Below are 11,590 nucleotides of genomic sequence, written 5' to 3' on the forward strand. Positions count from 1 at the left end.
ATGGTTATGCTTACAAGATTAAGTGTAATTTTGAATCATTTAAAAGGTTTCAATGTATGGAAAAACGAATAAGAAGAATAAAATTACGTAGAAAGATTAAAGTTTCTCCAATCTGAAAGGAAATGAGAGTACTTGAGCATCGTGTTTTATGATCATCTTAGTGATTATGGAACCATATCACAATTGATCCTCTAAGGACATCTTAGTGCATTTGTATGGCTAAGAAGAGGAATCGTGAATTGTTGAAATGGTTAAACCAAGAAGATGAGTCATACTTCGTTCCAAAATCGAGTCTTAGAGTTATTATCCAAGATTATGGCTTGAATGACATATCTTAAGTAGGTTTATAACAACTCATAAAATGTGGAGTATAAATGGTTCTTTCTCTTGCACATTTGTAATTGGTAGTTGTGATGTCTTGGATAAGACAAAGACCAACTAAGACCAATTGCATGAAGTGTCATTCTTCATAAGAATCCGCACTAACTCTTGAATATTTTTTGTCAAGGAATGTTTCTTGACAAGAGAATCTTATATGTCAAGAGGTCAGTGGGAGTCTTAAAGATCTTGAAAAGTTTCAAGAACTAATGAAGAATATACCTGTTGTTAATCACTAGCACACGACTTAAGGTTTGTAACCTAACATGTTGACATATTCTTGTTTCTGTGCCCATTTCCTGGCGATCCGGGAGAGTTCTTTAGCCGAGAAATTTGATGATGCGTATATTCGCAAGATCATTGCTCGCCATGGGGTTCCGGTCTCCATTTTTTCAGAACGTGATGTTCGGTTCACCTCTCATTTTTTGCAGAACTTCCATGTGGAACTGGGCACGGGGTTGCACTTCAGCACAACTTATCATCCGCAGACCGACGACCAGAGTGAGCGGAGGATACAAATCCTTGAGGATACGTTGCAGGCCTGTGCTATTGATTTTGGTGGGAGTTGGGACTCCTACCTACCTTTTGCGGAATTTTTCTACAATAACAGTTTTTACTCCATCATTGGTGCTCCGCCTTTTGAGCTTTTGTATGGGCGAAAATTTCGTACCCCAATCTGTTGGGGCTAGGTTGGTCATCGGGTTATGGGGAGGATCGAGGTGGTTATTCAGACTATGAAGATGATTCAGCAAATCAATCAGAGATTACAAACTGCTCAGACTCGGTCGAAGAGCATTGCCGACCGACGCCGATCTGAGTTGGAGTTTCAGATCAGTGATATGGTGTTACTGAAGTTCTGACCTTGGAAAGGTGTGATTTGCTTCAGGAAGAGGGGGAAATTGGGTCTACGATATATTGGGCCATTCTAGATCATTGACAGGGTTGGCAAGGGGGCATACAGATTGGATCCTCCTGAGGAGCTCAGTGAGATTCACAGCACTTTCAATGTTTCGCAGCTGCGAAAGTGCGTGTTGGATGAGGATGTAGTGGTGTCCTTGGAAGATATTTAGATTATTGAGTGCCTGAATTATTTCGAGAGGCCCGTAGCTATTCTGGAGATGAAGGTGAAGGTGTGTAGAAAGGAAGTGCCTTTGGTAAAGGTATGATGGTAGCATCGGAGGGGCTCCGAGTGGACTTGGGAGCCGGAGGCTGAGATACGGCAGCATTATCCAGATTTTTTCGTTGCAGTAGACTTCGAGGACAAAGTCTAGTTCAAGTGGGGGAGAGTTGTAACATCCCGAGAATTTAGGTATTTCCAAATTAATCCCGTGGTTTTTAATGTATGTTATTTTGGCCCTTGGATTGGACGGTAGTGGTCATGGGAAGCCCGTCTGGCAAATTTATAATTTTGGGACCAAGAGGAGTACTCTAAGCATACATGTGGGCACACTAACTGTACTAGGGTGCACCCTAGTACGCTGGGCGTACATGTATGTACGCAGGGCGTACTCGTATCTAAAGGAAACCCTAAGTTTTAGGGTTTGTGGGGGTATTTAAGCATCCTTATGGCTCATTTATCCCCACTTTTTCAGCCTCCAAACTCTTAGAGCCGTTCTTACAAATCCCTAGCCTCCTAGAGTGAGATTGAGAGCCCTAAAGTGTGTTCTTGGTGTTTTAGAGGAAGGAGAAGTGCATCAAGAATCATGGAAGCTTGAAGCAAGGATTGGATCTGGAAGTTTGGCTCTCTTCTCCACCATCTAAAGGTATAAAGTTCATACCTTTATAACTTGTTTGATAGATCTCATGTTTGGGTCTTTTTATGTTTCTTTAGGGGCCCAAATGCTCCATCTTGATCATGACATGCCCTGGATGTTTCGAGTCTTCCTTTCAGACCCTTGGAGGGTTCCATACTCATAAGAATGAGGTCCCAATGGCTAGAAGTATCCCATGCATTTGGTAGAAGGGTGTTAATGGATTAAGACCTTGTATTAAGAACTTTTCGACATGTAATGTCATAAAGTTGAAGACTTTTTGACTCTAAGGTCCATTTGGACCATGGATATGTAGTTTGGGCTTAAGTGCTTAAGCCATTAAACACAAAATGAGACTTTTGGATCTGTGAGGGTACGCCCCGCGTACTCGGTCAGCCACCCCGATGTGGGTCAATACGAGGCTCGGTGTACGCCTTGCGTACCGCGTGAGTACACCCCACATACGCCTTCTGTTGGATGTTGGAGTTTGGGCTTCATGTTTTGGGCCACCTTTTGGGCTTAAATGATTGGGCCCTTGTTGGTATATCTAAGTATGAGTGTTTTGGGCGAAGTGAACGGTTGGACCTTAGGATAAGGCCCAAAAGGAGTTGGGCCCAATTCGGAAAATTGGGCCAATTATGGGTTTTGAATAACCTTGGGCTTTTGGATAAAGAATTGGGCCTAGCCTTAGTCCAATTAGGGAAAGGGTAAAGTGGCCATTTACCCTAGGTATGGGTTATTAGTCAAGGATGGTAATCTGATTATTAATTGGATGTTTATTTGTTGTTATAGTTTGGGATTTTAATGAGCCACCGGCCGGAGGTTTTTAGTGCGATTCGTCAGTGTGAGGTGAGCTGTCCTCACTGTACTCTCGGGTCGAAGGCACCAATGTCGACCCTTTGGATTGTTATACTAGTTTATTATATGCTTGTTATGCTATAGTGATCTGCTAGCGTTGTGTGATTGCTTGTATATGATACCTATGTTTGATTATGTTATATATGGATATGTAATGGTTGGTTAGGTTGAGGCAGTCTTGCTGTGTGCAGAAGGCCAACAGACCCAGGGCGGCCCGGATAGACTGAGGGCCTGTGAGGCGGACCAGTCAGGCTGAAGGCCCAGAGAATGGTCCAGACAGGCTGAAGGCTCGGTGCAGCGGTCCAGACATACTGATGGTTCTATATGCATGATGTTGCTTTAATATCTATAATTATGTGTTATGGTGGTATTTTGGGGAAACTCACTAAGAGTTGGGCTTACAGTTTTGGATTGTTTTTTAGGTACCTCAGATAACCGTGGGAAGGCAAAGGCTTGATCGTGCACCTCCTCATATTATGTTTTGTGATTTTGGGAAAAACTCTGATGTTAAATGTGTTTTGAAAACTACAATGTAAACAATTATGATTTTGGTTGGTTTGAAAAAGTTTAAATTTTTATGAAATTTTATGAATATTACAACCAAGACCACCGCCACCCACCACCGACCACCACCAGCACCCACCTCTATTACCCATGACCACCACCCCACCCATCAGCCACCAAAATCACCATACACAACCACCACCACCACCTATCTCCACCATCACTCAACACTACCACCACCACCTACTATAACCACCACCCCTGCCACGACCCTCCACCCCACATGTCACCCCCACCACCCTTCACCACCTACCACCTACAACTACCACTGACCCACCCACCACCACCACCCATAACCAATAAAAACCATCTATCACCCATGACCACCACCACCCACCACCTTCCCCCACCTCGACCAACATCACCACCCACCACCACATCACCTACCACCTACCACCACCCATCACCACCACCTGACACCACCACCAACCACCACCCACCACCAAATCATGTCTATATAAATCATATGTGATTCGATACATATAATCATATGCGATGAAATACAAGAGAAAAGTTACAGAAATGAAAGAGCAAAAATAAAACTTGCCCAAATAATGATTGTGATTGGATACATATAATCACATGTAATCACATACAATTTATGTGGATAGTATTTATTTTCCCGTTTTCAGTTCAATAGTCTGTCTCATGTATTTAATCATTAGTGATTGTAAGTATTTAATCACATATGATTTATATGGAAAATATTTGTTTTCGTGTTCTTAATTTAATACTTGTTCTCGTGTGTAAAATCACATGTGATTATATGTATCTAATCACATATAATTTATATAGACACGATTTGATTTTGTCCATATAAATCATATGTGTTTACATAGATGTAATCATATGTGATTAGATCTATTTAATCACATATGATTAAAGTTGACAAAGAACAATTATTGAATCGAGAACACGATAATGAATCTTGTCCACATAAATCATATGTGATTCAATATCTAATCACATATGATTTCTATGGAAAAAAATTTCATTTTTGAGTTTTCGATTCAATAATCTTTCTCATAGATTTAATCAAATGTGATTATATGTATCTAATTGCATATGATTTGTATAGACAAAAACGAGTCGATCTTTTCTATATAAATCATATGTGATAAGATACATATAATAACATATGATTAAATATACAAGAATAACTATTGAATCAAGAAAACAAATATGAATATTGTCCATATAGATCATATATGATTAGATACATATAATCATATTGAATTAGATATATTAAATCACATATGATTAATGTGGACAAAAAATAACTATTGAAGCAAGAACACAAAAATGAATATTGTCCACATAAATCATATGTGATTAGATACATATTATCATATGTGATTACATGTATGTAATCATATATGATTTATATTGAAAATATTCATTTTCACCTTTTCGATTCAATAGTTGGTCTCGTGTATTTAATCACATGTGATTATATGAATTTAATCACATATGATTTATGTAAACAAGATTTATTTTCACGTTATTAGTTCTAAAGTTTTCCTCGTATACTTAATTACATGTGAAACTTGTCCACATAAATTATATATGATTAGATACATATAATCATATGTGATTATATACATATAATCACATGTGATTATATGTATTTAATCATATATGATTTTTTTTTTGGAAAATATTCACTTTTTCATTTTCGATTTAATAGTTGGTGTCGTGTATTTAATCACATGTGATTTATATAAAAAGATTTATTTTTGGTTCTTGATTCAATAGTTGTTCGCATTTATATAATCACATATGATTATACGTATCTAATCACATATGATTTATATAGGCAAGATACGTATTTATCCCTATAAATCATGTGTGAATAGATTTATATAATCAAACATGATTAAATAACAAGAACAATTATTAAATCGAAAAAGAGGAAATAAATCTTATTCACATAAATCATACGTGATTATATACATATACTCATGTGTGATAATATTTTTTGCTCACGTGTTCTCGATTCAATTTTTTTTTCATTTATTTAATCACATATGATTAATGTGATTAAACTCTGTTATCATGTTCTTGACCTGAGGAACCCTAAAAGACAATAAGTACAATTTTTAAAAACATTTAATTAAACAGATGGAATGCAACCAATATCATATTGTAGGTAGGTTTATCAGATCCAGCTCGAGTATGAAAAATTATAAAAGGACTTTCATCAAAAAATTGGTGTGCGACACCAAAAGCTCCACAAGAATATAAAATATTTGAAAAAAATGTTTTCTTAACTATCATTAAAATTTAAATTTAATATTCAATATAAATCATTGGAAAACAATGAATAAATATGAACATAAGTTGACTTTCGTTTCGTTGAAAAAATCATTTTATTTTTTTGCGAAATTTACACCGTTTTTGCAATTGTTTTAACGGAAATACTACCAAATTTTAATAAAGTACAAAATCAATTAAAAAAATGGAAGTGTAAGTTAGAAATGTGAAATAAGAGCAATTAGTCAATTCTTGAAACTTGTATGACTATTAGCAAACTTATTAAAATTTGGCAAAACATTAAAATTTTAAAAAACCTATCACTGATTTGGAAAACCATATTATATCAGCATATTCTAATAAAAACTACCAAGAACATGAGTTTGCAGCACAGAAAAAACAGCAATCTGTTCACTAATCACTACTAATAGGTAACTGATTTTTTATTCAAATACCCCATGAGTCTACTCAAGACGTAACCGCAAAACATGAGCAAGTTCATAAAATCTAGAAAGCTAGAGCAACAAACTGATTAGTTTGCAAAATTTATAACAGTAACTCGCAAAAATGATTCTCATATCAAAACAACATAAAAAAGGGGAATTTCGTAAGTTAATAAATAAGAAAACATAACCCGGTCGATTTTTTGGAGAGATGCACCTGTAACAACATCATCAACAGTAAACTTCCCTTTAGATTTATCAGCAGACTTGAACCTCCTTACCTTCACAAGTAACTGAAATTGTAGATTGAAAGAAATATATGTAAGGACGGGTGGGAAAAATATAAAGGAAATCTCAATAAAATAAATGTAAACTTGATACCGACTATTGTAGTTTGATGGTGGAGGTGAGGATGTCGCTGAAACTAGATCATGAAACAAATCTGATAACATTCTACTTCAAATCTGGTCATATCTTGTGACCAGTGAAACGAAATCGGGAATCACGATCTTGTGGTGGTTTCTTACTGTGCGAGGCAGAGGGAGGTGGTGACCAAGCATATCCGGATAGAATGAAAAGCCAGTCGTCTAGTGGTTTCGACGATGTTACGGTTCTTACGGGGTCGTTACCATGGTTTTGTCATCATGATGATAATTCCGGCAGCTGTCAGACGATCTTGATGGTGGTCCAAATGTATCTTCAAGATGAGAGAGAGAGAGAGATAAATAAAGTGTGTGAGAGTGAGAAAGAGTGTGTGAGACATTTACAAACCCAATAAATAAGGATTAATTAGTGGTATGGTCCATATTTGTTCTCATTTGCTCTCAAATTAGTAAATGTTCTCATTTGAACACACACATATATATATATATATATATATATATATATATATATATATATATATATATATATATATATATATATATATATATAGGGAAAAGGGAATATACATTACAGCCCCACCTAAGCTTAGGTACTAAACCTTTTTAAAATACATTGTTTTACTATATAAAGATTATGATTAATGGATTCACGATTAATACTTCAAGATGTAAATTCAAGATCGACACAATAGGGTTTAGGGTTTAGGGTTTAGGTTTAGGGTTTAGGGTTTAGGGTTTAGGGTTTAGGGTTAGGGTTTAAGGTTTAGGGTTTAGGGTTTAGATTTACGGTTTAGGGTTTAGGTTTAAGGTTTAGGGTTTAGGGTTTAAATTTAGGGTTTAGGGTTTAGGTTTATGGTTTAGTAATGTTCACTTGGGTGAAGTAATAAACGATAATTGAGAAAAGAAAACAGAGATGGTAAAACGATAATGAAAGAAACAAAATGTTATGGAGGATGATATATTTACCAAGTGAAACCAAACCGGGTATATTTAGCATGCTAAAACGACATATTTTAGAGGTTTAGTACCTAAGCTTAGGTGGGGTTATAATGTATATACCATATCCCCATATATATATATATATATATATATATATATATATATATATATATATATATATATATATATAGTAAGTTTTAAAAAAGACAGCAAACTGTCACTCCAACGGATATAATTCAAAAACATTTGATCAACGACTCATTTTTTTCATCGACGAACTTTCGTCATCAGCAAGTTACCGCTTGACAAAAAACTAATAGGGGGGGGGGGGGTCAACGTTTGTAATATGCACCACATAATTATAACGACGGCAAAATCATTACAACACCATACAACCTAATTAGTATCGATTTCATTGGTTATATGTCATTTATTATATAAACATTAAACACCTTATAACGTAAGTTAATTAGATACTAACAGAAAGATATCATTTAACTATGTGTGGAGGGTCTGAAGTCCCGCTTGAGACGAAATCATATGTGACATATGTCATAAGTTAGTTTTCATGGAGACTATTATACTCTTTTAAGGTCCAATAGTGTTCTAAAGCAATCATTGAAGACATACAACCTTCATTAGGCATGAAAGAAAGTTAATTGTAGTTGACAAGCTTTGATCAACTATACAAAATATGATTAAATTATATTCTTATTCATTTTTGTATAGTGACTTTTATATGTGTTGGAACGCAAAAATTCTTTTAAGTCAAATATATTAAAGGTTTATGGTGTCAACCCATCCGGCCCATAGTCACAACAACAAGGTCGAGCAAGTAAGGACGTGAAGGCCATCTCTCCCGAAAAAAGAACCCGACAAAGCATGATCGAATAAAATGTTATTTTAATACAAAAATAATATCCTGGAAATCGGGGGAAAGGGCCTAAGATATATTATTTTATAAATATATAACTGCGGAAACCAAAGGACAATGCCATTACCATGATATACGTAGCAACCAAAAGTCTCCCATATGAGTATAAATACTCATCTCTATTCAAAAAGAAGGTAGGCAATAAAAAAACATCAGAATCCATTCACAACAATTTTTGCAATATGATCCCAAGTTTAACTTTGGTATCTTAGAGCATTATCACGGCCACCTTGGTAATGTTCTCGATACCAGCCTTCATACATATGAACCCCACATCAAACACGACTAAAGAAGCACCAACATTGCCAGAAACAGTCAAGGGCACACCTACAACAAAGACATACACGACGATAGTGGAGCTAAAAAACAACCAATGGTGGAAAAAATGAAAACAAGGAAAGCAAATTTCGTCTCAGTTGAAACTACAAGTAGTTCAAGCACAATGCAAGCAAACAAGACGAAAAAAACGTCAAAATTAGCTTCCTTGGAAAACGAAAAAAACATGAAAGCACTACCAACACTCCTATAACAACATCTATCAATGATAAATGCATCAATACAACAAAATATACACCCTTACATACCAATGCTACCACTACTACCGTACACACAATATCAAGAAAATTATCCCCAAGTAGGCCTGTAATTTTACATACTATCAAACCTGTTTGGCAACTCGAGATTCAACAAATTTAGTGGCCACATCCATCCACAAATTATTACCCATAAGGAAACAAAGGTACATGTATAAACTAGTGTCATGTGCTAAGGTCGGATAACTCGCCGTTAGTAAGAAGCATTTGTGAACACCAATTACTAGCAGGAATGAACTTACTAGAAATTATAAAGTATGATGGCTCGGGAGATCTTGATGATCATATTGAAAACTACAAATGGACAATGGATGCTTACTACCTAGATGACAAATATTGGTGTATATTTTTCCCAACCACCTTTGTCAGGACTGTTGGGTTTTTATTCAAAAATAGTTTCAAAAACTAAATATTTTAGCAAACCGAAGAGTTTAAAATTTGAATAAGTTTAAACTAGTTTAAACACACCGAGGATCTTCTTGCAAAACTTGGAAAGAAAACAACAACTAAAGATGAAGAAGACGAAGATAACAACCATTGTAGTATTTGAGTCATCGAGGGGAGGCTTGGAAGTTGATGAAGAATATAAGTAGAAATCTTCCTAAGATGGACACCAATAATGCTTCAACTTGATGTAGATTCTAGTCCAAAATCCTTATACTCTTAAGATTTAAGCTCATAACCAATATGAACTCAAAGAAAGAACAAACAAGTAAGTAAAACTCCAATTTTTGAACAAAAACTAGAGAGAATACACGCTAGAGAGCATGTTACAGTTTTAGCATGGAATCACTAGCCAATAATTAAAGCCCCATGTTATTGTCTTAAAGCAAAGGTAATACCCACATGGTCGTAGAACTTTACGACTTACCATGTCCCTAATATTGCTCATACCTTTAAGACATTCCTTACTTTCTATTATAATAATCAAAGAGCCATAACTAGTCCTCTAAAGAACAAGTCACAATTTTGACTAATTAGGAAGTAACTAGTCTTTACAAAATTTATAACTAGCTTACATATTTATAAATCTAACATTTTTGCTAAAGAAAAAAGTCGTTATAGTCCAAAATGTTGTACATGACTTAATCATATGATCTATTAGGTTACTTGCTAGTGAAAATTATTATTCTCAAGAAATAAATAGTTTCCAATTAACTATAAGAGTTTATTGAATATTTATTAAAATCAATTTCTAATAAACAATCAATATTACAAGTTGTTGTTAGTGTGACCCTTTAGGATCACATATTATATAGAAATATCATTTTTTTAATGACTCTTAGGCATATAGGTCTTTTAGGGACTAGCCTGTGGTATAAAAGTCTACCCATGGAAAGCATCTGAAATTTTAACTAGCTAACAGAAGGATTCATAAGTCACTTCTTGTAAGACCAAAAATATAACATAGATGGACACACTATATTTGGGTGTAGCAGAGGGAGGATGAACTATTGCATGCCTTTGTTATTCGATTTAATAAATCAAGGATAAATGCAACAGAGAGCGCCGACAACATGGTCATAGCAACATTCACTTATGGAATACGTCCTACCGTACTATTCAAAAAGATACTCGCAAAACCATCGAAATCGTGAAGTGACAAGATCAAACAATTCCATAGGTTCATGAAATAGGAGGAAGCAAAAATACAACAACAGTTCCAAAGATGACGGACTACCGTACTACAAGAGTATCAACCAAGGGCCCCAATGGTACACCAACACCATGATACAAAGACCAACCCAATCACCACAACATAATAACATTTATTTGAGCTACCAGAATGGAGGCCGAAATAAATTATAAACAATTGTCGAGGGAAAAAGAACAACGAAGGGAAGCATGCATAATGATTTTTCAGCAAGGGGAAAAAAGATATTGTGAAATCCACAATTCAAGTATACCAAGCTAAGAAGAGAGATTGAAAGAAACATACAATTAGGGCAACTAAGCTAATTGATAAGAGGTACATGTTCCAACACCCTTGAAAACACCACAAAAGTAGAATCCAGAAGCACGACACTAACGAAAGGGGAGATCTTCATATTCAAATAAACTGAAAAAATCAAATGCACATTAATATTGTGAAGGCGAAACATTCACATTCGATGAGTGGTATTATCATAATCACACTTATAAAGGTGATGTGTAACACCCATTTTCACTTGTAAAAGTTATAAAACATAACACTTTGTTTATAAAAATGAAAGTGAAAGTATAATTGGTTTTAGATGAGATAATCAACAAGAAAGTTGTAGTAGACGTCAATACAAGCGTGTGGATATAATGAACCTCAAAAATGGAGTTGATATATGGAATTTATGATTTCTATAGAGTGAAGGATATTCATAAACATTTGTGACACGTACAACAGAAGCTGCATCACAACACTTTAGAGTCATAAATGTTGTGATGTATCAAAGTGTTAGGTAAGAGTCGAAGTGTTGTTAGAGTGTCCTTATTGAAGGTTTACACAACTTCGTTACTGTAT

This window comes from Lactuca virosa, chromosome 4, assembly GCF_052849685.1.
Source record: "Lactuca virosa cultivar CGN04683 chromosome 4, Lactuca_virosa_CGN04683_v6, whole genome shotgun sequence".
Lineage (NCBI taxonomy): Eukaryota > Viridiplantae > Streptophyta > Magnoliopsida > Asterales > Asteraceae > Lactuca > Lactuca virosa.